The 26,191-nt window shown below is 34.5% G+C and overlaps 1 protein-coding gene across 1 annotated transcript in view; it reads right to left on the bottom strand.

The window, feature by feature from the left end:
- The window catches only part of LOC117123315 (chondroitin sulfate N-acetylgalactosaminyltransferase 1-like), a 53,252-nt gene extending 43,765 nt beyond the window's left edge, over window positions 1-9,487 (bottom strand). The window contains exon 1 of the mRNA XM_033269200.1: window positions 9,196-9,487. The gene's annotated coding sequence lies outside the window, so the exon portion shown is untranslated. The remainder of the gene's footprint in view (window positions 1-9,195) is intronic.
- Between the last annotated feature and the right edge of the window lie 16,704 nt (window positions 9,488-26,191).

The raw sequence follows: 26,191 nt of genomic DNA, 5'->3' as shown, positions 1-26,191 counted from the left end.
GTTACACCCCTTTTACCTCACATATTCTGATTCCCCATAAAAATCTGGTCTAGAAAAACCATATGAGAATTTCTACCTCTCCAAGTGGCACCTATCTCAATTATAGCCTGGTCTAACACTACAGTACCAAATTTATCATAATCACCACTGTCTTCTTGAACATGGCAGAGACCCACTAGAGAGAATTACTTACTTAAAGATCCCAGCATTCACTATTATTACCACCATCTATCATTCTCACTTCCACCAACTTTATCATAATCACCGCCATATTCCTGAACATTGGAGATACCCTCTAGAGAGAACTTAAAAAGATCCTAACATTCACCAATATTACCTCCATCTATCATTCTCACTTCCACCACCAACTTTATCATAATCACCACCATCTTCTTGAACATTGGAGAGACCCACTAAACAGAACTTACTTATAAATATCCTAACATTCACCATTATCACCCCATCTATCATTCTCACTATTCCACCACCATCATAATTACTGTCTTGAACATTGGAGAGACCCACTTAAAGAGAACATGAAAGACCGTTATTGCAATTCATTCATCATTACCTCACTACTATACTCCAAAATCATTAACAATCATCTTAAACCTTCCTCAACTACAGTACAGTATATAATCCAAAAAGCAAGTTTTTCTGCTTTTCTCAGTCACTAGCAATTATGAAAGCCAGACAATGTGAAACAAGGCTATTAAAAAAAAATGTGAATGTAACAAATGCAATCAACAAATCACATTTGAAATGTATGTCCATTATCCCAACTCATAAAAATCCATATACACCTCAATCAAGAATTGAAGCAAAACATAACTGACATTTAAAAAAAAAATATTTGCCACATTATTCTGCTAAACGACGGGATTATTACCGACAGCGTTTTTTTTTTAGTTTTTCAAATTTGATGAAGATCGAATTACTATTAGTCATTAACAAGTTGGCAATGAAACTGACCAGTAACCAGTTAGCGAGACCCAAAAGGAGAGTAAATATTTTCATCACATACAATTCTGCATTCTCAATTACTACATTTCCCTCATGATGGTCACTAATGGTAATTTTCGTCTGGCGCTGAGTGGGCTGTATTGGATGCCGATTACAGTAACAATCAAAACATTGGTAGAATATATTAGTAGAATTAAAAAGCAATCCGAGACTCTCAATAATGTGTCATTGCAATATATGGTAAACTGGAAAGGTTAGTGCAATAATTGAGATCCTTGCATACTACATCACAAGAAATTCAGATTCTCTCAACAAAATTTGTTATTCTTGCATCAAACCCACTGAATATTGAAAGTCTTGCATGCCGAATCTCAAAAAAATTAAGATTTCCTGCACTCTACATCAACAAAATTTTAATTCTTTCATCACCATAACAAATTGAGCTTCCCCCATGGTGCATCTAAACAAATTAAGATTCTTACACACTGCATCAACAAAATTTATGATTCTTGCATGGTGTATCTTAACATTTAGTATTCTTGCACATTAGATCTTAAAAAATATACTTAGATATTTTCCTTCATCGCCATACTGAAATTCTCGCACGGTGCACAACATATTGAAATGTTTGCATTCTGCGCCACGTTGCTCCTCAGATGTAAAACAGTAATAACCGTTAAGTGCAATTAACTTTGTATCTTATGTTGTATGCATAACTCTGACATTTCTCCATCATTCTAAAACAATCCAGATTACATGTTCTGAATGTAAAATTGCAAAAAACACCGTCGAGGTAATCTCAAGCACTAAGCGTAATGGCACAAGATGTCCCACGTCATCTGATGTGAATACAAATAATGATTTAGACAGAAGGAGAGAGGAAAGGAGAGAAAAGATACGGTCACTAGTTAAATCTTTAAAACAAAAGGCTGGAAAACTTAATTAAAATATTACTCATAATGAATCAAATGGGTTATCAACTCTAACGAGAAACAGATCAAGAATAATAGTTATCGTTTATTTACAGACTATGAAAACGATTATTGATTAACACACACACAAAGTTTCTATGCGAATAATAAAAATTCAAATAAAATTATCACGCACAACTTAATAAGCGGCAAGAAAAGTATTTTCTCTTTCTCCAATTTCCTATTTAAGGTTAATCAGTCTGCAAGATACCTAAATTAGGGTAACACAGAAACATATTTAAAATTTGGATGATATTTAACAGAAGTTTTTTCTTTATCAGTAGTGCATACTGTACTTGATTTAAAAAAGAATGATCTAGTTTTTGAATGAAAAATTATTTCACTTGTTTCATTTCACATTTTCATCATCATCGTCATCATCATCATCATAATTGGCCTCCTGAAGGATAAAGGCCTTTCCAACAGGAACCTTTACTCCTGATTATTCTGAATCTGAGCAGTTCTCATCCAAGTCGTGTCAGTAATTATATAATTTCACTTCTCCATCTTAATTTCTGCAGGGGTGGCACCAGTGGATGGGTCAGCTGGGGCGAGGTCCAGCTATTTGTGACACGGCTTAAACTGTTGGGGAGTCGCAGTAAAATATGTCACAGAAAAAAAATATGTCAATCACTTTGTAAAACAGAGACAGCTATTACAGCTGGCATGATCCTGCTATCATCTAGATGGTCACATTAAACTAAATGTTTCCCCCTCATCAGTGGCTCATCTGTCAGGGAAGCTATGGATAACCTGTCCATGACAAGCTAATGCCACCCCTGGATTTTTGTCTTCCTTGACTGTAAGTACCTGTTCTTGGTGTAAATTCTATTGTTAAATTTTTGTTCCATCATCTGTCAGCTGTTTTGGCATGCCCTCTAAATCCATTTCCTGATTTTTACTTGTTCAATTACAACCAGTACCTCAGATTATTCCAATTCATTTTTTAGTTTTCTTATCGATGAAACAGCATAGGCGAATGTTCTTTTGCCGTATGTTTTTGTTTTTAAATTTTGGGATGATAAGGAGATTTTTGTTTTCAGAGCGGAGTCTTTGGTTTGGGACATAATTAAGAAGGTGAAAAAGATAAGAGGGTTGTTTAGATTGAAGAACCTTAAAACAAATTATAAGCATCTTAAAACTAATACATTGTCGGAGAGGTAGCCAATGCAGATTTTGAAAGATGGGTGTACATGTAAACGTCTGTTGGTGAGACAGCACACTCAGGCACAAGAATTTCTCTGTAACCGGTTGATTAAAAAAGAAGGAAAGCCAACAAATAGAGAATTACAGTACATGTAGGCCTATATCATCAATTTTTGGTGATTACTACATTGTACCTCCTAACATGACTACTGTATTAAGTTTGAAATTATTCATTTTTACTGTGTAAGATTAGAATTTAGATGAACCCCTATTAAGGGGACACGTTCCGGACCAAAAAAGTGTCACCTTAATAGGGGTTTGCCATAGTGTTAAAAGGTATACTTTCCCTTGACTTGTGGCTGACAAAGTGTCCCCCACAAATATAATAGAGGTGTCCCAAAGAAGGGGGTTCTACTGTAATAACATGTTGTCATCCATGTTACCCATGTTAAGCGCTATATAAAACATATTATTATTATCCATGTACTGTACTGTAGGCCTATGTGATGATGAACATTTATAGAACGTATGTAAGACATGGGACTGTCTCCTTGGTACCTGTATGTATACAGTACACTTGACCAATTGACTTCCTGTGTGTAGAATACTGTATACATGTTAAAATGTTTTTTCCCAAGGAATTACCCCTAAATATGTAATACACTATAGGGATTACATGGAAATCCTTGACCCATGGTCACATATGTTGAAATAATTAGGCAAAATTAGGTTTTCAACTCCACAAATAAACATACTGTAACATATACCCCACAATAATATATTTGAGCGAGTGCATACTGTAGATTGTGGTCTGGACTGCATCACAAAAAATCAAAGAAAGAAAACTCAGGATGTTAAAATTTTAAGACCCATACAGTATTACTAATAATTTAGACATGCAATTATCTATTAATTTTATCATAAATGATACATCTGATTCTATTATAAAAATGTATTTTTCAATATTTCAATAATTTGTAATTTTAACAGTATTTTATTTGAGCTAAATTATAATATGGAGGAATAATTCCTCCATATAATACAGTATAATTAAAAAAAGTAAGGTTTGAAACCTCAAGCAGGCCGGAGTGCCTGTCACTGCAGTCTGTTTTACCATTTATACACCTGGGTGGAGAGAGACAAACGTAGATAAAGTGTCTTGCCTAAGGACACAAGCAACTTGTACAGCGAGAGTTTCGAACCCCTGACCGCAAGGTTGAGAGTCTGAGACACAACCATTATTATTATCATCACATCTAGCTAGGCTTTCCATCAGCCTTTTTCATCATTTGACTATATCTATACCAGAATAAATACTCTAAATAAAACCATCCATTACATTTTAAAATGGCTCCTGATACTGCATCTATTCATTGACCGCATTTCTACTAAGCGCTAAAAATATACTGACATGATTGCTATCAAATATGCCATCATTACACACAGAAAATGATTTAAACAAGGCTAAAGAGTTTGAATTGACATTTTTACAATCAGAACCTCTAACCTTGTGAAGGTTTTGTACATTTCGATTCAAAACAATCCTGTTCCTGATGATGTACTACAGTATATTATTCTTTTAGTTTAATCTCTGTTTTCTTAACAGTAACTGCAGACATGTGAATTTTAATGAGTTCATTTATTATGAAAATTAATAAACAAAAGACCAGGTTTAGCTTATTATATAAAGTTTGCTTAAGATATGACACACAAAGATTATTATTACTGTGTATTATTATAAAAAGGATTTAAAGCTATAATTCTAACATAAACATCCTGATAACTCTCTTTAGAATTTTGTTAAGACACAGATTGCATCTTCTATCCAGCTATCCAGGCCTTATCATCAACACATTTGAATGACAAAGTTTATAATTCTGTCAATCCACATACTGTAGCATGCTAGAGTAACTGTCAAATTATTAATAATTGAAAACTAAACAATGGTGACAAGTTTTTGTGCCAATAGGCTGAACTGGGGCAATGGGTCAGTTAATAATTTGAACAGGCAAATTATTTTGTGCTTAAAGATACTGACATGATTGCTATCAAATATGCCATCATTACACACAGAAAATGGTTTAAACAAGGCTAAAGAGTTTGAATTGACATTTTTACAATCAGAACCTCTAACCTTGTAAAGGTTTTGTACATTTCGATTCAAAACAATCCTGTTCCTGATGATGTACTACAGTATATTATTCTTTTAGTTTAATCTCTGTTTTCTTAACAGTAACTGCAAACATGTGAATTTTAATGAGTTCATTTATTATGAAAATTAATAAACAAAAGACCAGCTTTAGCTTATTATATAAAGTTTGCTTAAGATATGACACACAAAGATTATTATTACTGTGTATTATTATAAAAAGGATTTAAAGCTATAATTCTAACATAAACATCCTGATAACTCTCTTTAGAATTTTGTTAAGCCATAGATTGCATCTTCTATCCAGCTATCCAGGCCTTATCAACAATAAATTTCCTTTAATATATTTTGACTGATTACTTTTATAATATTGTTTTGTACGTGATTAATGAGATACAGGTTTTTGAATATTTAAAAACTGGGGAAAATGGGCATAATCACTCTTTTAACCACCCTTTTTTCCACCTTTTCCCCCAGTTTTTAAATATATTTAAAAATCTGTATCTTATTAACCACTTCCAAGTTTTTCGTCAAATATGCTTTTTATGTCTAGGTCTATGCCCCGGAGCCTGGCTTTAAACCCTTATTTTGGAATACCACCAGAATTTTGCTTTGGAAATATGTATATTATACCGTTAAGCCTATGATCAGCCCTATTGTGTATGTAAGTGCCAAATTCCTCAATATTTACTGCAGAAAAAACAAAGCTTTATTTATTTACTAAGCTATTAACTACTATATATGTTTTTGTTAGCAGTGAAAGTGTGCCAATTTGGAATACAGACTCAGAATAATGGCGGGAAGTTGTGAGAGATACAGTACCAGTAGTTGGCTAGTGGTGATATGTGGTGAAATCCTTTCCTCTTTCAAAAGAGTATACAATAAAATCATTGTCATTTGGAAATCATCATTTTTTTCATTTTCCTAATTCAATTGTCACTCATACAGTACTTTTCAATAATCTTACCAGGGGTCCCAAGTCTCCTGGAACCCCCCCCCCCCCCCGAAGTCTCCCGGAAGCCGAAACTTTGGTTGCCCATTAGTTTTTGCAGTCTGACAGCGCCATTTCCAGCTTCTAAAGGCGACTATTCTAAAAAAAATGTCTATCACCTCAGCCTCAATCATGGTGGCGTGGCCCTTCGTTTGGTATCTACATTTTCCCTCATAGAATATATAGCGCCCCCAATGTTATTAAAACGAATCTCCTGGAAATGGTTTTTTCCAACTTGGGACCCCTGCTCTACTCTCAATAATCGAATTGAATAAGCTCCTCAATGTAGACTATAATAGTTCTGAGCTGCGAAGTAGCTAATTCACATTATAGAATCTTCAAAGATATTTTATTCTTTATTTTTTTCAAGTGATGTAATTTTACAGAGGGATATACAGTAAGCCATGGATGTCTCTACTTTTTGAAAAGTCCAATATTGATAACAACACAAGTGATTATTGAAATATGTCCAGAGGCAGAGTCATATTGACAATTTATAATGATTATTACCAAAATAAGTATAGAAAAAAATCTTGTAAAGAACACTGAAAAAATTTACAAATCATGAGTGGTTATGAACAAGACAGTTATCTGTTAGCCATTAAACATAATATGCACACAGTTACCAAAACAATGCTACTGCTCAGACAGATAAACAAACTCAAGGTCACAGGAATTATTTACATCTTCAGGGATTTGATTATATTTTGCAGGCCATTAGGATTCACACTACATTAATCCTGGACTGTCCATTACTTCCCAATTTTCAACAACATGTTCACACCAACATGTTTGACGCCATACTATACCTGGGGAAAAATAGATAGATGTGACCAAGGCAATATGCTTGATAAGTTCGCAAATCATCCTCATGTGTTATTAAGCAGCCCCTTACCCACCCTCTCCCCCTCTTCCCACCCTTATGCCAATCATACCCTACCTGTAGACATTTGCCTGGAGAAAAACTGGCACATGATCAAAAGTATTGTAAAGCAGGTACACTGTACTATTTAGTGGGCCTACTGTATACTGATGAATTACGGCAATAGGCCAAATAAAAAATATATATTTTTTTAAACATTTTATGAGTCATCTAGGGCATTTTTTCTCAAAGCAAAACACACGGTGCAGCAATCCAACATCCTCAAAATAATGATTATCAGCATTTTCATTAATGTATAGTATTCTTACTGTACCCCCTCTCCCTTTCTAAATGTGTATACTGGCAGCCTAAATTCTGATTTTGCAACACCACTCCTTTTTGATAGTGGGAATAATGATAATAATGGTAGACTTTAGTGCATATTGTTAAGCCCTCAATGTGCTTCACATTATCATTACCACAGTCATTAAACACCCATGGAAGACAAACTCAAGTTCTCTGGGGGAGTATTCCATAATGTTGCAGTAGCTACATCAGCGCATATTGGCATTTAACCTTACCAGGTACCCACTTATACTCCTGGGTGGGGAGAAGCAATACAGATAAAGTGCCTTGCCCAAGGACACAAGCGAAATGCACAGTGAGGGATTGAAACCCCCCCCCCACCTTGAGGTTGGCAAACCAAACCACCACGCACCAAACCAAACCACCACGCACCAAACCAAACCACCACGCGCCAAACCAAACCACCACGCACCAAACCACTGAGTATAGTACTCAGTTTTTACATGAAAAACATTTTTTTTTCTTCAAATAATAAGTAATTTGAATTAACATTTGTGAATGTGCTAAGGTATCTGATTCCTCCCCAAGAGTATTATTTTACACTTGTGAAAATGTTGATAACTGTGAATGACCCCTTGTTAAAAAATTCATAATAACATATTATAGGAAACGCATATTCCTGCAGATTGCTTGTGTCACTCCCAATTAGATGGGAATGAAAGTACACGGAAATTTACATAATTCTATAAAATTCTTGAATCATTCATGTGTAAACTAATAGGTCAAAATGCTGTTTATTGACTGCATACTATAACATAACTTTAAAGACTCTAAGGTAACTGTAACTTAAGTATCAGAAAGGGTGCTAATGGTGTTGGTATGAGAATGAAAGGTCTTATTTTATATAAGCAATTTATGTTTTAGTACAAAAATAACATTCCTAGGTGATGACCAACTAACTCATAAACTCAGTCTATATAAGCATAGATGACCTCATAATAAACTCCACATTTTGATAATGGGAAACCAAGTCATCTCTAACTTCTGACCCGAATCAAATTGGATCAAGAATTAAGAATATAAACACAACAAACATTCGTTTGACATAAATCTAATTCCACTGAACAATTTTGGGTTCTTAGCATTTCATGTTGTGACACTTGTATACCATAGGGTGAAAACAGATACAGGTCACATCAGTCATGTTTGACCTGATACAAATGTGACATAATTATAGAACGCATAAGTATAAAGCACCTCACGGCAATATACTGATAAAATAGGACTTTCTACTTCTACTGAAACTTGAAGACAAGAGATGTTTGTGAAGGAAGCTGACGAATGTAAGGTGCAGATGAAATAGAATGACGATACCTGTGGAGACTTTAAATTTAATGGAAATTTAATTTCGAAAACCTCTGTTGGCATTCTACCATACAGTAGAGTTGGATACCTTCATCACAGATGGATTACAAAGTCTTAAACACAGGGATACGGAAAAATACTATCACTATGTATGAATACTGTAGAATGTAAAAACATTACTACTAGCAACAATTTATGAAATTACTCCAATTATTTAATTGATAAAACAAGTTCAATGAACAAAGAAAAGATATATGGTAGGTACATAGCTATCTATATCATATTGTCATAATCATCATCACTTTCAGCCATGGTTGGTCCACTGCAGCTGGACAAAAGCCTTAGCCGTTTTCAAGTCTTGGTCGGTAAGAATTGGATGTATATGATACAACCCATAACCAACTGGCCCATAGGGTAAAATTGTTAGGGCTACTGTACTTACCTTTAATGGATTGTTCTACAGTATTTCCGTATGTGCTAATATGTTCACTAATACTGCACGTTGTCAATTTACGAATTAAACTTTGTTGGCTGTCACATTTGGCAAGGAACTTCCACTTCCGTCACTTTTAATCATTCATTCATCTCACCTGCTACACACACACACACCAATAAATATTCTGAACGTATTGTATTCGCCTTTCCCTCACGTCACCACTATGAATGGTTTAGAGATTGGCCGTTAGTTACATAAAGTACTATCTAAGCAGAGGAAATAGCTAGTCTAATGACATGGACTTCCTCTTCAGCAAGGTCAATCTGAATGAAATGCTACAGTCTGTACACAGGGCAGAGCTACAGTAGCTGTGCCACAATCTCACATAGCCCCAATGAAGTTTGGGTTAATTTCATTTAAGACTCTACCATTCTAAAAAGGGACGAATTGCTCATTTATGTATGTTCACATCCATAGAAATTGTTTGTTTTTAGATTTTTGTTAGAATAATACTAGCAATAAATAATTTAGGACCTGATTGCAAAAGCCTAATAAGTACTATATTATTATCTTTATTATGAATTTTGAAAAAAAAATCTTTCTTTTTAGTGATATGGTTAATAATTTTAAAAGAAAATGAAAATAAAATAAAAATGTCAATAAAGAAAAATAACTAAAACTATGACAGTAAACAATAAATAATAGCAATAAAAAGAAATAACAATACACATTAGCAGTAAGATGACAGACAATTTATATTTGAATATATTATAGAGAAAACAAAGCTGAATTACCATGAGTAGTGGAAATACCAGGCCCGTATCCAGGGGTGTGCGTTGGGTACGTACGAACCCCCCTAAATCGAAAAACGTCCACTTAAAAGCAGAATTGATTTTGAATTTTTATTCGTAATGGTTACGAATTTATACAGTAGTATTTTTCATTTGGGAAACAATTTGCTTGTTTCTCCATGTCCTCCACTGGTATTTTTTTGATTGGCCCTATCACTGTGTTCACGGACATATAGAGATTAACATGATAAAATGCCTTCAAATTAGTCTACTAGGACGTAAGAAAGCAAACTTCTCCAGGGCCTTGCACCTGGACCCCGACCAGGGGCCCTGGGCGGCCCCCTGGTCCCCAGCCTGGTTGCTCGCTGCGCTCGCAAAACGCACCACCCCCCCCCCATTCAAAGGGCATGAATACCCAAGAAGCACATTCAGGCAGAATTATCTAAAAAATCATTAACACTAAAAAAAAAATGCATTCTAGCAAATTCCCAGTGAGGGTATTTTTTTTTTAAATTTTGGGAGAGAGATTCCCCCATACCTTCCCATAGACACAAACTGGTAGTAGGTATCAACGCTTTCATGGTGGCTTTGACTGGAAGTGGTTCAGATATAATTTGACCATGACAAAACAATACACAATACAATGTAATAAGGAATTGTTGTTGCTTTAAATAGGGGCCTACTATTTACAGAGGCAAATAAAAGAATCATTGTGAAAAAAACAAGTTTTAAGAGGTACTATAAGAAATTGTTGATCTACAGAAAAGAATGATCAGAATATGACTTGTCATATGAATAGGCCTAGTACTAACCTGTGTTTGTACTGTACTTCCAGGGTAAATAACTGGGTCAATCTCGAGGCAATGCTGTAGACAGTATTTTCAAACCGTGCGGGGCAATATCTGGGTGAACCCATTTTACACGTAAATTCAAAAAACGTGGACCCATTTTATGCAAAAATATGAAAAATCTGGACCCATTTTTAAAAGTTTACCTATTTTAGGCTAAAATGAGGAATATGGACCCATTTTTCAAAAAAGTAGACTCATTTATGCATAAAACTGCATAGTTTGGACCCATTTTTAAAAAGTGTTGACCCATTCTTTATGGACCTGTTAGAAAAATTGTGTGGGACTGTCCCAATAGCTACAGAATTGTCTCTAAGATGGTGTTCTGATTGAATGGAAAGTATGAGTTTCTGTATAAACATGGTGGATCACGGACAAGCAGTACTGAGATTACTAACTAGATCCCTGGTATTCAACCTTTTTAAGCTGGGGGCCAGTCCCGACTTGTTGAGACCAGCGGTGGGTCGACATGGTACTTCCATTTCCTTTTATAGCGGTGAATTCAAAATAGAAGTTGGTCAGGGAACAACTTTCAGATAGGGGAAAATACTGCCTCAGCCCCATGGTGGGGCTGAGGCAAGAAAATTATTATTATGGCACCTCTAGATGGTCGGAAATGTCACTCTTGGACTAAATTTGAATTTAATTTTCATTTCTTCTCTTTTCTTTCTTTTAGAATTTTGAAAGAGAAAAAAAAAAAACTATACTCTAGGTTCTCCTACCCTGCCACTAGAAATGTTCCTACCAAAAAAAATATCCACTCACCAATGGTTAGGGTTGGGGTGAGCAAAGTAAGTTTTCAAAGCAGTGTTTTCAACAAAATAACATGTCCCGAGTCTACTAGTGCTGCAACTGGTCAGACATCACATCATATCAGTGTCTTACTTAATCCATTGTCCCTATTAGTCTTACCCTTTTCCATACCAGTACCCTACACCACTAGATACAATGAGCTTAGATTCAGAAAAAGCCACACTCTTGTAAACATTGCTAGAGTAGGGGTGCTGGAGTAAGGATGTGGTGTTGCTCTAAACAGAAAAACTTTTTCAAAAAATCGGCCAGAAAAAGATTTATTTTTAGCAATGTTTCGCGGACCAGGTCGAAATCTTTGGCGGGCTGGATTTGGTCTGCGGGCCGGGGGTTGAATATCAGGGAACTTGATGAATAAAGGTTTAGGTATTAATGGAAACATCAACACAACTAATCAATTATATTAATGCATTGATAAGCAGAATTTTAAATCTCGATATTTAGTAGAACAATCATAATGGATTGCTTAGCATCCATTACATCACTGAAGATATAAAAATATCATCACCTCAGAGATGTCTCTATATCAAATTCAATATCCATTGCCATTAAAAAAGAGGATAAATCATTGCTAAAATTGATAGCAGTATAAATATATCCCTTTTGATTGAATAGTGTAGTCTTTCAAAGTGATGTGGCTCACCTATCATGCTGACACAGTCCTCATTAATTATGGGTGATTCCACTTTAGTGAGGGATAGCTTATGGCATTACCAGTAATTTATTATGAGATTTCTTTTCCCTACATTTAATCTAATTATATCCTAGTTATATCTTTCAATTTATTTATTCATATTTTACTTATTCTGTATTTAATTTAAAAAGACAATTTTATACATAATCCAAGGGTTAGATATTTTCGATAAGCCAAATTGGTGACATATGTAGGTCAGAAAATATCAAGAGAACTCCATACATGTCATATCCACATACAGTATTAAGGATGAATTGTAAAAAAGGGAAATACAAAGAACAACATTAGTTCAAAAAGCATCTAAGCAACTCAAAAATATTTTAAAAATTAGACATTCTGGTAATAACCCTTAAGACTATCCCAGGATTCAAAGACAGTACAGTAGACTGACTCTCACAAAGATACAGTATCATTAGACTTGCCCCAAGTCTGTATTTTATTGACTTTTCCTAGTGTTTAGACAATTTCTGAGAGTGCTACCAGCAATCTGTTTTTGTTATGTTGTTGAATTTGGTTGCGAATTATCCCACAAAAAAAGTATAGTATTGAAAGCCAAGCAAATAAGTAATATGGAATACCATTGGTGCTAAAATTGATTGATTTTTAATAGTTTTCACTGATTAAAACAACAAAAAAGGACTGGAACCCATCTAAGACATCACGCAAATAATTATGTAACAACACTTTCAAAAAGTTTCATGCCTAATAAGATATACAAAAAATAACAAATATTAAGTACAAATAAAGACCTTCAATAAAAAAAATATACTACTATGCAAACCTCTAAATGTTCACTGCACATGTCTGAATAGCTTACAGTACTTAGAATCAAACAAGTTTATTTTAATAAACTTTATTAGATACCAGATGGAAGTATAAAATTATTATAGCAAATTTCCAGACCTTTTAATTTTATGTGGTAAAAACCTACAGCTATAATGTAGTGTTTTTGTGTCACAAAAAAAATTTGTTTTCTTTCTGACATTCTGATTTTTTTCACAGAAAGCTAGTAACTTATTAATAATTATTATTATTAATAAATACAGCAGAATAGCATCAATAAATATATTAACAAATATTATTAATAAATATAATTATTGAATTTTATTTCTCTTATCTTAAGATGTTATCAGCAAATTGTGTAACACAATTTAAATGTTTTTCCGACAACTACAGTATTAAGATATACCAAGTAAAGGGAAACACTAAAAACTACTGTATTGTAGGCTTGCATCTGCAGCTTCAATCAGAGACTTAATATACAGTAGACAATTTTATCGGGATTTTTTTGAAACAGTGCCGCCAACATCTTTCAACTCACTGGGAACTTCCAGCGGCCTAGCCTGAGTAGCTGGCTAGTTTCAAATGGAGCGGATAGCGCCACTATACCTTTGCTACAGCAGCAGTAGACAACAGATATGATCTTGCTAATTACTGTAATTATGTAAATATTGAAATAGCTTTTTAAGACTTGGACTTGTTTTTTCTGTTTGAAATATTTGTGCTCGTTAGTAATTTAGTTTTATCATTGATTTAATCCATGACGGTAACTACTGTACAGTACGTAGAGCGAAATGCTAGGCCTCTGAAAGTCCCGAAATGGTAGTTGCCAGGTTATCAGAAATTTTCATTTCAAATTCCGTGAAAATGGTCTTATTCCCTAAATACTTGCAAATACCCCTAAACATTTATTTCTAAAAAAACAAAAATAAATACTTAATGCCTGCTGTAATTTTACAGTTTTCTACATGCTTCACATAGATAACTAACTGTATACCCTGTAATGCATTCACTAATGGGCACAAACTTAATGAGGGATTTCTTTCTTTCTTTTCCTTTATTTATGATACGTAACCTTTTATTGCAGTATACTGTACAAATGTCATAGATGGTCACCAGGGTAACATTTGAGATTATTTTTATTATTAAACAGAAGAACGTGGTCGCCATTTCATTGAACAGAATTTATTTTTAGAATCAGCAATACTGACTTAGAGACAAAATGGGAGGTATCATGTTCCTAATCTTTCCTATTTTCCCACAAATCTAGCAATAGAAATTATGTAGATCTGTGATCATTGGGGACCATAAAAGTTTTCTAATTTAGTTTCTTTTAAGGGAATAAATCAGAAAATGCATGAAATTTACTTAAATATTGTATTGGATTATGATGATGAAGATATTGACAAAAATGATGATTACTGCTGGTAATGATTGACAATCATGATGATAATGATGAATGATCAATGTTGATAGCGATGGTAACAATGCTGAAGCGATAACCAAATCAAATCTTCCATTTAAAAAACCCAAAGGCCTAGGCTGTATCACTGCACCAAATACAGTTAGTAATACTTGTACTGTAATGTTGTTGAGTAAAATGAGATGTTGGATGACAATAAGTTTTCAATACAGTACAATGCAAAACAAATTAATAAAGATAACTGACAATATAACAAAGTGAGAAAATAATTGCATCGAGGATAGAAGACAATCAAGATAATGGTTAAGGCAAAATGATAGCAGTGATTGCCTCGATGAAGCGTATGACTATAGTTATTAATATCGCTCCTGGCACAATTCTTGTGTATAAGAATCGATGAAAGCTAGCAGGAGTTCTACAATACCCTAGATCATGCCAGGTAAAAAATGTGGGTTTAACCATGTTTTAACTTCCTCAACAGGGGCAATACATCATTAACTAGCATGATTTGAAGTATATATTAAATAGTTAAGGCATGGTAACAGCTGGTAGTCTGTTCAGGTCAACATATGTTTAACAAGAAATATTTCCTATAAAAAAACTTTTGTACCTTATTCAATTTGTGTATACAGCTACTTCCAAATTTATATGTAAATTTTGTTATCGTATTTAAGTTAGCCCTATGCTTATTTATTGTTAAGGATAGGCCTAATTTTTTACTATGCATAATACTGTACATATCAGTCCATCACGTATGTAAAACGCAGGAGAGCACTAAATTGCTCTCTTTGAATTACAAAGGAGAGCAATTGCTCTCCTTGAAAACTTCACAGCTTTGAATAGACGGCACCCTCCCCCGGGATGGATCCAGGTGTCCGAAGTAGGGGGCGCGCAATCGAGAGTTACGCCCGGAAGTAACTTCTGAGGCATTTTAGATGATCAATAAATGAGGGGGGGGGGGAGTACAAACCGGAATCCCTAAATCCTCCCCAGTCTCCCACACAAATAAACTCTCACTCCAGAGCCTCATTTGGAATAAACCCCTCTCGATGTAACGCCTGGAGGACGCGGAATATCGGCCGATTATTCAACAACAAACAACTGGAAATGCTTGTATTCTCCAGGAAAACGATCATCAAAACAACGTACACTTAGGGAAATCCCCATTTTTCGCGTAGACGTCTGTATATTTTCTGCGTTACATTTCCGACCGTGTGGGTTTCAACAATCATTTTAGTTTATTCAAATTCAAATATTAATTTAATATACTAGAATATAGTGAGCATATTTACTTATCTATTATTTAATTAATAATAAAAGCTGATATTGACTCAAAATATTCTAGGCAGCCATCATTACTACTCACGACCTGCTACTCTAGCGAATCACGCAACAACATCACACAGTAAACAGAACCCAGAACCACGGGATACAAAGTTCACGCGTGGGCAGATAACGCTTACCATTCTAAAGTTAAATTACAGTAAAAGCAAGTATTAAAACTTCAAGAAAACTCATGTTATAGCACACATTATTTTCACAAGTTTTTATTCTTAAATTATAACAGTGCACACTGCATAGCGGTATCATTCTTTCTATAACATTACTAGCCTCCAGCAACAAGACGCCGTGCAGCAAGTTTACAACCATGTGCATTTTGTGACGATGTTTGTGAAGCTACTCATGTGACTTGGAGGAAAAAAATGTTTGTTATTGTTTTTAGCGAATGGGTTCAAACACGTACAATGTGTTTCAAACATTGTTTATGAATTAACGTAATGTAAAAATATTTATTTAAGCAACCCAAACCATTGCGCTCCTTAAAAATGATGGACGGTATATGAATTAAAGATTATTTTTTTAAATAAAATTGATGTTAAAATAATAAAATGATCCAAACGAATATTAAATTATCAAAGGGTGGGTCATCTATGGGTGTGTTTCTACTGATAAACACAAAATAATCGATTTTTTTAAACCGCTTTTTTAATGAGTACCAGACAGCCTGCTCGCGTTGCAACTGCATTTTTGATTTTTCAAAAATCAGTTTTCATGACGGAAATTATGTCACCATTTTGTTTATACAACACGTTGTTTTCCTAATTGTATAGGAGGATAGTCTTTCTCATTCCTGTCATGATGACGAGTGTGTGTGATACGGTGTGGGGCGGGAAGGCAAATGTTTTTGGCTGTGCTCATCGGCACAATGAATGAACGATCGACCAAACGAGGACAACGGTAGGCCCAAAAGAGCAGAGAGGCCAAGGCCCAATATCCCCTCACAAAATAATTACAAAACGAATTCGTCACTCTACATGTTGATGTTTTTAGCTTGTAGGTCTAGGACATGAACAAGAGGACAAATTTTTTTGAAAGTTCGCGCCTAATACCATTTAGTCTTTACAGTGATTGACCTGGTCACATTTCACCTGATAATCACTATTTTTTGTGTTGCAGCTAAAAGGTACACAGCCAAAATCGGTTATTTGCCGTTCAAACACGCTATCCATTGCGTGTTTTTAATCAATTTTTTTTAATCGCTTTTTTCAAACTGGTCCCGTTTCTACTGCGAGAATAAAAGCGATTTTTCGAAAAAGCGATTTTTAATCNNTAAGAGGTCTCTGAGATCTAGTTCAGAGTCTCTACTTGCTCATTCCACTCGCCCGTCGACAAAGCATTATGGTAGTCGTTCTTTCTCTTGGGCTTCTGTCTTTCTTTGGAATGCTCTGCCTATTTTTTTTTTTAAATATATTTGGCCTTATAGTATAACTGTCAGTTATTCATACTTGTTTATAATTAATTATCGAATCAATCAAAACACTATTTTTATTGTGCATACAGTAACTGGAGGCTGACTAAGCACAATTTCAATTGCAAAGCTGTATGCATAAAAATGTTTATTGTAATTTTAGTAATTCAAGTCTGATTTATTTATTATTTCTATTTCATAAAACTTTTCACCTTACAAAAAAAACAGCAGTGACGGAGACGAGCCAACATCCTCTCTGCTGACTGTTGTAGAATTGGACCACCATTAAGAAAGACCAACATGCACATCTAGTCGTATTGCGTTTGTGATAGAATCGCATCCACCTACAACCAACAGAGCAGTACTGTGTCCAGTTATAAGTACTGTAATTATTAGTATGTCAGTAAAAAATCAGGAAGTGAAGCAATGTGCAATGCCAGATAGTGAATTACAGTAGATATGTTCAGTCAGCAAAAAATAATTACCTAGTACTCTTAAATAATATCTTAACATGGACCATGTTGTACAGACAGAAATCTAAATGTATATTTTTGAAAGACAATGCAGACCTGTGACAGATCCAGGAATTCAAAATAGAGGAGGGGGAGGGAGGAAGGAGGGATTTTCACAGATGGAGGATCTATACACCTTATCCCCACCATGGCTGGGGCTGAGCTAAGAAAAAATGTATGGTTCTGGCCGCTCTAGCATGTCTCAACAGACTTAAATTTTAATATTTCCTTTTTTTCTGCTTTATTGTTATAATTTTGCAAAATTTAGGGGGGGAGGGGGCGGGGAACATAAATCCGCCACTGATAACCTGTATTTCATAGGAGAAAAATTGATGGAATAGAACCAGTGACAAACTTATACTTTATATGGTTTAGCACTAACCACACATTTTAAATCGATATATTCTGTTCCAGATAAATTATACAGTATGTTCATGTAGGACAGACGACGCTTTAACCAATTACTAGTATTATGTATAATTCAGAAACACATCTCAAACATATAAACTTGATTACTTTGCCACCTCCCATATAAATATAAAAATCACAATCTCCATTACAAATAAATCTTTTGGATTGCTTCGGAAGTTCTTTGCAATTCCGATCAAATAAATATCAGCTATGTTTGAAATCTAGGTCAGAATCGAATACATTTATTCCAATTATAGGAATACTCCATTTTAGACAGTATATCTTCCACGATTTCGCTGCTTGATGGTGATAAACAGCATTTGAATTCAGTGATGCTGATATCCCTCAGGGGAATCAGTGACAATGCAACAAGACTTCCTGAGACAGCTTTGTTTATCATTTCATTTCATGCTACACTGTATAGTATCATGCAATGAGAAGATAGATCAATAGAGTCCATAAATGTTCCCTACTGTCTATTCCACAAGGATCTTGCCAGCAGCCCCATTGATTTCTATTATTAATTAGTTGTGCATGGGTTAACTTTGCTATTGTCACCTCAGTTGACTACAGTACATGTTTGTACTTTATCATTTCTTATATATATACAAAAAGTATTAACACAATTAATCATCATAACATTATACTATAAGTCTGTAGTACAGTCCATTTTCTCAATTAACTTTTATAAACCTTCTGTTTAAATGAGCAACTTATGTGTGATTAAAGTTCATTAGAAAATTGGCCATGGCATCTGCGGCTAATTAATAATGTGGTTTGTAAATTAGCAAAAAGCTGTTTTTTTTTTTCATTACTTGTTATCCTCTGCACTGAATGTCCTATGTAAAACAACAGAGTTTAAACAATTTAAAGAAAAAACAAAATTTACAACAAATTATTATCCTAGGATTTGTGTTGATAATGAATACTGTACTAATGCAGTTGGATTAACTTTATTCTAACCTATCTGCAATTGAAGCCGCCCAAGTCAGCCTATATAATAGAGTATTTACTTACTGTTTCTTTAATTAATGCAAAACTACAAAACTTTACTGACATTTTTGTTTAGTACAGTACTTCAGTTTGAGGTGTGGTGGGACTGGATTGGAGTTTTTTTGGTGAAATAACTATGGGGTATGTGGTAAACACAACAGACTACACACAAAAGTCTGAAGACCTATTTCCAATGTGGTCATTCTAGGTGGTGATTGGGCAGTACATCTGGAAACAATCCCCTACTGTAGGCCTACTCTTTTCCAGGTGTTCTTTAACATGCACTTGGGTCATATTATTGCAATAGGACCACCTGATTAAACAATTCATACAAAATACCATGTGCAACATTAACTGAAAAACTTCCATATCAGCCCTCTACCTGAAACACAAGGGGAGCAGTGGTGAAATTGTACCAGGGACCACAGGTTTGAAAGCACCTCTATAAGTGCACAAACACTGCCTACTGTACCATCAGTTACTGCAGCACTGTTTGTCTTAAAATATTTGTCTGAACTATTATAAAACACTAAGTACCTAAAGTCACCTACCTATAAGCTGATTATGAGAAAAGGTAATGTAGTTAGAGTTGGTAAATTATAATTTACCAAAGTTCTCTAACTAACTTTTCTCATAATCAGCTTGTAGTTAGAGTTGGTAAGTTATGAATATATACTATATTTAATTTATCTCAACAAGTATTGTTAAATTAAAGCAAGTTACCATGAATGAATTCCTTTGAATGGCAACACACCTACAATACAGTACTGTAGTACCAATAATACCAAACAGAAATTATCGTCTTTACAGTTTTATTTTTTAAATGTTAACGTTACAGCTTACTTTCATTAGAATAAGTTTCATGTCAATCGTCATTGTTGATCTTGGGATTGTGTTCATACTAATCACTGGTCCAAAGAAATGAAGCATTTTGTAGTGTAATAGTTGGTAAAGATATAATGTACAGTAGTACATATTAAAGGTTTATTTCATTTTATCAACATCCACAATAACACAATCAGCAGTACAATACTCAAGGTTAATGACTTTTAATTAACGCAAACAATTATTTGTGAGTGTTTCTATTGGATAAATAAAAAAGGCTTTCTAGGAACGCTTCTTAAGAAGAAGAACATCCTGTAGCATTGTGAATGTGATCGCATCAATGCCATTTACCCCAGAATATACAGGCCTACTTTGTAGCATGGAGGAAATATATTAATTAATATATTTCCTCCATGTTTGTAGTAACAAATCTACTAATTTTATACAGATTAGAACCTGGGCTCTTTCTTTATTGTGAGGCATGATAACAACTAACTTGTAATTTACTGGCCAGAGTATGTAGAGTTTATAGTTTAAAAATAGTGTTATTGGCTATTTTAAAATGATACTTTTTAAAATGACTTCCAAAATTTTCTTCACATTACCACAACAGTATACCATCTATATTTTAAAGGTAACGGTAAAGGTAGGAGAATAACCCATAACTTGCAGCGTCATTGTGCTGAATTGCGTATGGGCGTGGTCTGTGACTACTTAGCAGCCGCAATTAGGCGCTTCATGGTAGATACATGTTCACATCATTCCACAACGACAGGGGCTGAAATGAACCATAACATCGGAGTAACCCCCTACTCTTTCGAAAGATGCAATGGGTTCTTTAAAGTGCACACGAGCCAGATGTATACACTGGACCTCCATTTTAAGTCCTTATCCGAGAAGACCTGGTCCTACCAACTGAACTATGGGCGGGGAGCGGCTTGAACTAGCGCCGATGTCAAGGCTGCTAGCGGCGCCCCAGCCTTACCGCTCGGTCACTCGACTCGCCCCAATGTGATTCAATCTATTAAGTATTATTCATTATATATACAGTATTAATATGTATTAAATGCAATCCTTATAAGAAAAAAAACAATGTGTCCTAATAGGATAATCTAAAAGTGTGAACGAACCAGAAGATGTAGGCCTACTGTACGTATTTCTTAAAAAACATGTTTTTATGCTTGTTTAATTATACACTCAGATAATGAGAAGAAATGGTTTCAATCAATGATGAAACCATTTCCATTCATCTACCATATTTATTACAGTATCACCATGCAATTTTAGTTCAGATGAGAAAGGTAGAAACAACACCTATGACACTTTGACCCCAGCGGCAGACATAAAACAAATAAAGAACGTTAATGAGTGCAATGGGATAGAATAATGTGAAACACGAAACATTCCATTTAAATTATTATTGCCTTCAACACAGATTTATATTTCACCTGTATACACTTTTTTTTTTATAAGAACACATTTTACAAGGACAATGAGGCTGGAAATGCTTAAAAATTAAGAACAAAATAAGAACAAACTGAAGCTCAGAGGTGAAACAGGGAGATGTAAAAATGGGTGAAATGTCAACTGAGGTTTTTATTTTTTTTTTTTTTAAATAAAATCAACAAATCTTATCTGTACCATATTTGTAGTAGGTGTAACTATGTACATGTACTGTAATACTGTACCCTCTAAAACACAGTACATTATTATACTGCAATGCTAAATTATAATAATTCTGTACAGTATGTTTGAAAAGTGTGTAAAAATAAGAACATTTTGAGCCTGAAAATGAAATTAGCAACAAAAAATAAGAACATCGAGCCTGGGCAAAAAAGTGTAATTAAAAATTCAATCCCACTGCACTTATAAACACTCACATTTTAATAACAGAATAACAGATGACAATTATCTTCGGCAAATGTTTACTATGCACAGTTAAATCATTATGAATTTTAAATTAATATAGAAATTATGGAACATGTGAAACATCGATTAAAAACATTTTTCATTCTGTAGGCTCCTGTATATTTTTAAATTATTCTGCTACTGTACAGTATGTTCTTACCAAAATAAATGATAAACCTCTGTATTTTTTTCTGGTATAAGCCCATCTCCCTTAACACAAAATTGGGTGAATTTTGGGGAGTGGGCCTTATATTGTATCTTGGGAAATTCCCTTTACAGACCTCTGGATCCCTTTCCCTCAAAAGTCAATTAAGCAATAACGACATTTGCATCTGATGCACAGAACTGCACAAACTACAGAGTTTTGAATGTTTAAATACAAGCCAAAAAAACAATTCACAAACAAGTCACGTAAAAGCCTGTCAGATATGAAATCATTTAACACATTTGTTTGAGGAGTTTTTTTTTTCTTTTTACAAAAGTAGCTCATGCGTGGGTAATATCCAATAATCTGATCAAACAAAATAATGAGTAATGTACGTGTAGCATACTGTAGGTTAATATACTGCCCAGGAGATTGGTTTGAAACACTGGACAGACCACAGTACAGTACTAGTTTACTGTAATAAGTCCTATATAACTTAAGCTATCAGAACACTAACTAACCATAGTTGGCATAGAGGGCAAGGAGAAATTCAGTGTATTTAACTAAGTGCATTTTAAAAAATAAATTAGTTAGCAAAGAAAGCTTTGCTCTATCGTCTAAAAGACATGAAATGTAGGGTTTTGGTATTTAAAAGGATTAGAAGTTTATAATTTTAATGATGTTTTTTTGGTTTTTTTTTTATACTGGATGGGAGTGGTTCTCAAACAATTGTTATAGTAATTAAGTTTACTTTAGAGACCAGGCCCTCCCATCCAGATTATTCTATTGTGCAATAAAGAATAAGAATAAGAATAAGAATAGCCAGTGATTATTATTGTTACTTTATCTGTTGTACAGTATGTGATATTAAGTTACTGTAGTGTATTTACAATTGATAACAAATAGGATTTTCTATTAAGCCTGACGGAACATTTTGGGTTCATTGTTGTTTGCAGAGTTTTGTGATGCACTGAACTAGATGATTGAACACGTGCTACTGATTACAAAAGATGTCAAAAAAATAATGTAGTGCTAGGCAAGTGGCCGAGTGGTTAAGGCAGGGGCACTGGAACCTACGGTAATAATATGAGCACTGGTTCGAGTGGTACGCTTGCCTATGATTGTTCTGGTGGTGGAGCAAGTCTTCTTGGATAAGGACAATAGACCGTAGACCGAATGTACACAATTGACTCATGCACACTTTGAAGAACTCGGTACATCTTTCGAGAAAAGTAGGGGAATTACTGTACCCCCTTTGCAGGATGTACCTTCGTAAACATAAACATCTAGCATAATCTAGCAGTCCTAGGGTCTTTGGTTAAAAATTATTAACAAGAAGCACAAGGGCTGATTATTTAAATTTGTCCTAACTTTAAGATGAAAGAATTCTTAGCTTTTAAAAGATGAATTTTTCTTATTATCATTGTTTTGATGGCGGATATAATTACATAATATTTTGTGAGCACGTCAGGCACAAAACATGGTACTGCACTGGATGAACACTAACTTAATTTTTGAATACAATATACCTCAAAACATAATGAAAGGTTACTTCCTCTCAACTAACTAATCTTTTCAATACTTATTTTAAACAGGGCTAAAATGTTTTCTCAATAAACATTGTGACCAATTTTTTTACATGGTTTACAAGTAAAGTAGCAGGGTATAATATTAATGTGTAGGAGATATTTGAATAAATTGATATGATTGTGATAAATTACATGCTTTGAAAACTTCTGAGTTTTAATCACATTATAGATTTCTCAGCAGTGTGATAGGTAAAATCTTCAACTTCACATAGCAAAGTAGTTTGAACTGTAATATTTCAATTCATTTTCTCAGCCATAAAATATTAAGGTTTGTCTCTCATTTGGGAAAAAGATAGCTTTCCCAATAATAAGAAATCTCCTCACAAAATACACTTCCGATTTTAAACCAAGATATAAATCAGACAATGTTTGTAAAATCTAAGTAAATTTACAAACATGTTTTACCCATGCAATTTTGGTCTTTATTGTTTTCTTCATTTTTTTTTTCCTTTTGCTGTTTTTCCTTGCGACACTCTTTTTCATGTTCGATGCGAGAAAAAAAAAAAAAAACTCCCTTGCTACCATGAAAATTGATAACATAAGGATGCTAACCAATTTTTTAAAATTTTACATGGCCTAATGTTACATTTTGGTGTTAAAAACGTTATTTGGTAGATAAAGACAAGAAGAATACGATAAATGTTTCCGTAGTTAAGTTAATTGTAACAAAATACTACACTGCCCTGCTATTCATTGCTAACTTAATAGCCTAGGCCCAGCTGAGTCATAGCGAACGTTGTGTGCCGGCATGACCCGGTTGCTGTACACATTCAAAGGTTAAAGTTAAAATCGTGATCATTCAAGTGTTTTATTATGAGAGCATGGTCCGGTGCAGGAAGATTATTAAAAATTTACGAAACCTGATTTATGTTTTATTTCTTTACTTTTTTTTCATTTTGTTAATGTTATTCTATATTGTCCATAATTGTTTTAAATTTTGTATTTTAAGTTTTTCACTTTTAATTATAATTGATATATAATGTGTATAAATGGACAAATAAATAAATGAGTGCACATGAATCAGTGACATACACATTCATCATGGTAATCGTCAAACCTGTGAAATTACGGCAAACAATGCGGCTGGGTACGTGAATAGCTGTAACCTTCAAGCACATGAAGTTGACAGTCGGATCGACGCTTTGTCGCCGGGATTTGTTCATTATTATTTTTTAATCTAAAACAAAGCATGTCAATTATTGAATTTAATTAGGCCTACAGTAAGTCTCATCTTCATCTATTTTGTTGCATTCCTCAAATTCTGGCCTAGGCCTACCTGGGCCTAGCCTAAAAAAATCGCGTCAACTAGCCTTGGGCCTAGGCCTACTCGACTTAGGCCGTTTTGGTTTTTAAGAGCTTTCACGAATAAGCCTATACCATAAAGTACTTTATTAACTAAGGCTAGGCCTAGGTAGGGCCTAGTACTTTTCTAGCTAGGCAAGGTTTAATATTAAATAAAATATCATTATCATATTAGGCCTAGGCCCACAGAATTGAATTGTCATCATCAATCAATCTCATGTTTGTAATGTATTTATCCAATCCTTTATCCAGCAGTAAGCCTAGGCCTAGGACTAGGTAGGTAAGATAAGGGCTACAAAAACCTGCAATTCACACATCGTTAAACAAAAAAAAGGGGAGGGGGGAAATAAATTGAGCTGAGAACTTGCTCCGTAAAGTGACTTTATTTACAGTGGCCTTCGATCGCAGGTTGTTCTAAGCATTGGTGTGTTGGTGGTCTAATTGGTGACGAGACTCCATCGTCGAAAATAAGCAAACCACTCCACTCGAGCTGTGCCTAGGCCTAGGCCTAGTTTAGCCGGCTAGGTCTATGCTAGGCAAAACTAGTATTTTTAGGCCTTTAAAATCACACAATATTATTATTGGCCTAGAACAAAAGGAATCTTACCATAATGCACGGTATCCTGAATCACATTGAATTTAACACAAACATGCAGGAAATTCCATACAATAATCTCCGAGTATTCCACTCACACGCTACGAAGACACACGCAGGCTAGGCCTATTAGACTGCCACGACTAAACTTTTCTTCAGGAAACTTAGCTAAGTTCGTTCATCAACAACAAAGTCCCCGCTTTAAATGCAGCGAATCCAATATAGAATAATAGAGGGGGTACTTCAGGTTTAAAGACAGATGTTTAAAAGAGAACTAGCAAAATGATTTTTTGTTCTAGAGTGGTTTTTTGATATGCCATTAATCATAGAATCAACCTTAAAATCGTTTTTTGGCTATTTTTTATGAAGTTACGAGATTATATACGATTTTACCATGATGTCACTGGCGAAAATGTAACAAAAGATCGTGTAAATAGCGCCACGTAGGTATCCACCACGTAGGGTATCCGCCGCGTACGATCTTTGCGTGCATGCTGTAACAATCACAATTTACAGCCATGGTTACAGCATACGCGCAAAGATCGTGTGGGAATCGAACACACAACCTCCATGTTTGCTATTCATTATCCACCATCAACTAAACTGCCTTTAAAAAAAAAAAAAAAA

Source organism: Anneissia japonica, unplaced genomic scaffold (genome assembly GCF_011630105.1).
Source record: "Anneissia japonica isolate Jap-2015-1 unplaced genomic scaffold, ASM1163010v1 scaffold287732_len518695_cov146, whole genome shotgun sequence".
NCBI lineage: Eukaryota > Metazoa > Echinodermata > Crinoidea > Comatulida > Comatulidae > Anneissia > Anneissia japonica.
The sequence above is the reverse complement of the archived record's forward strand: the minus strand, read 5'-3'. Positions and strand labels throughout refer to the sequence as shown.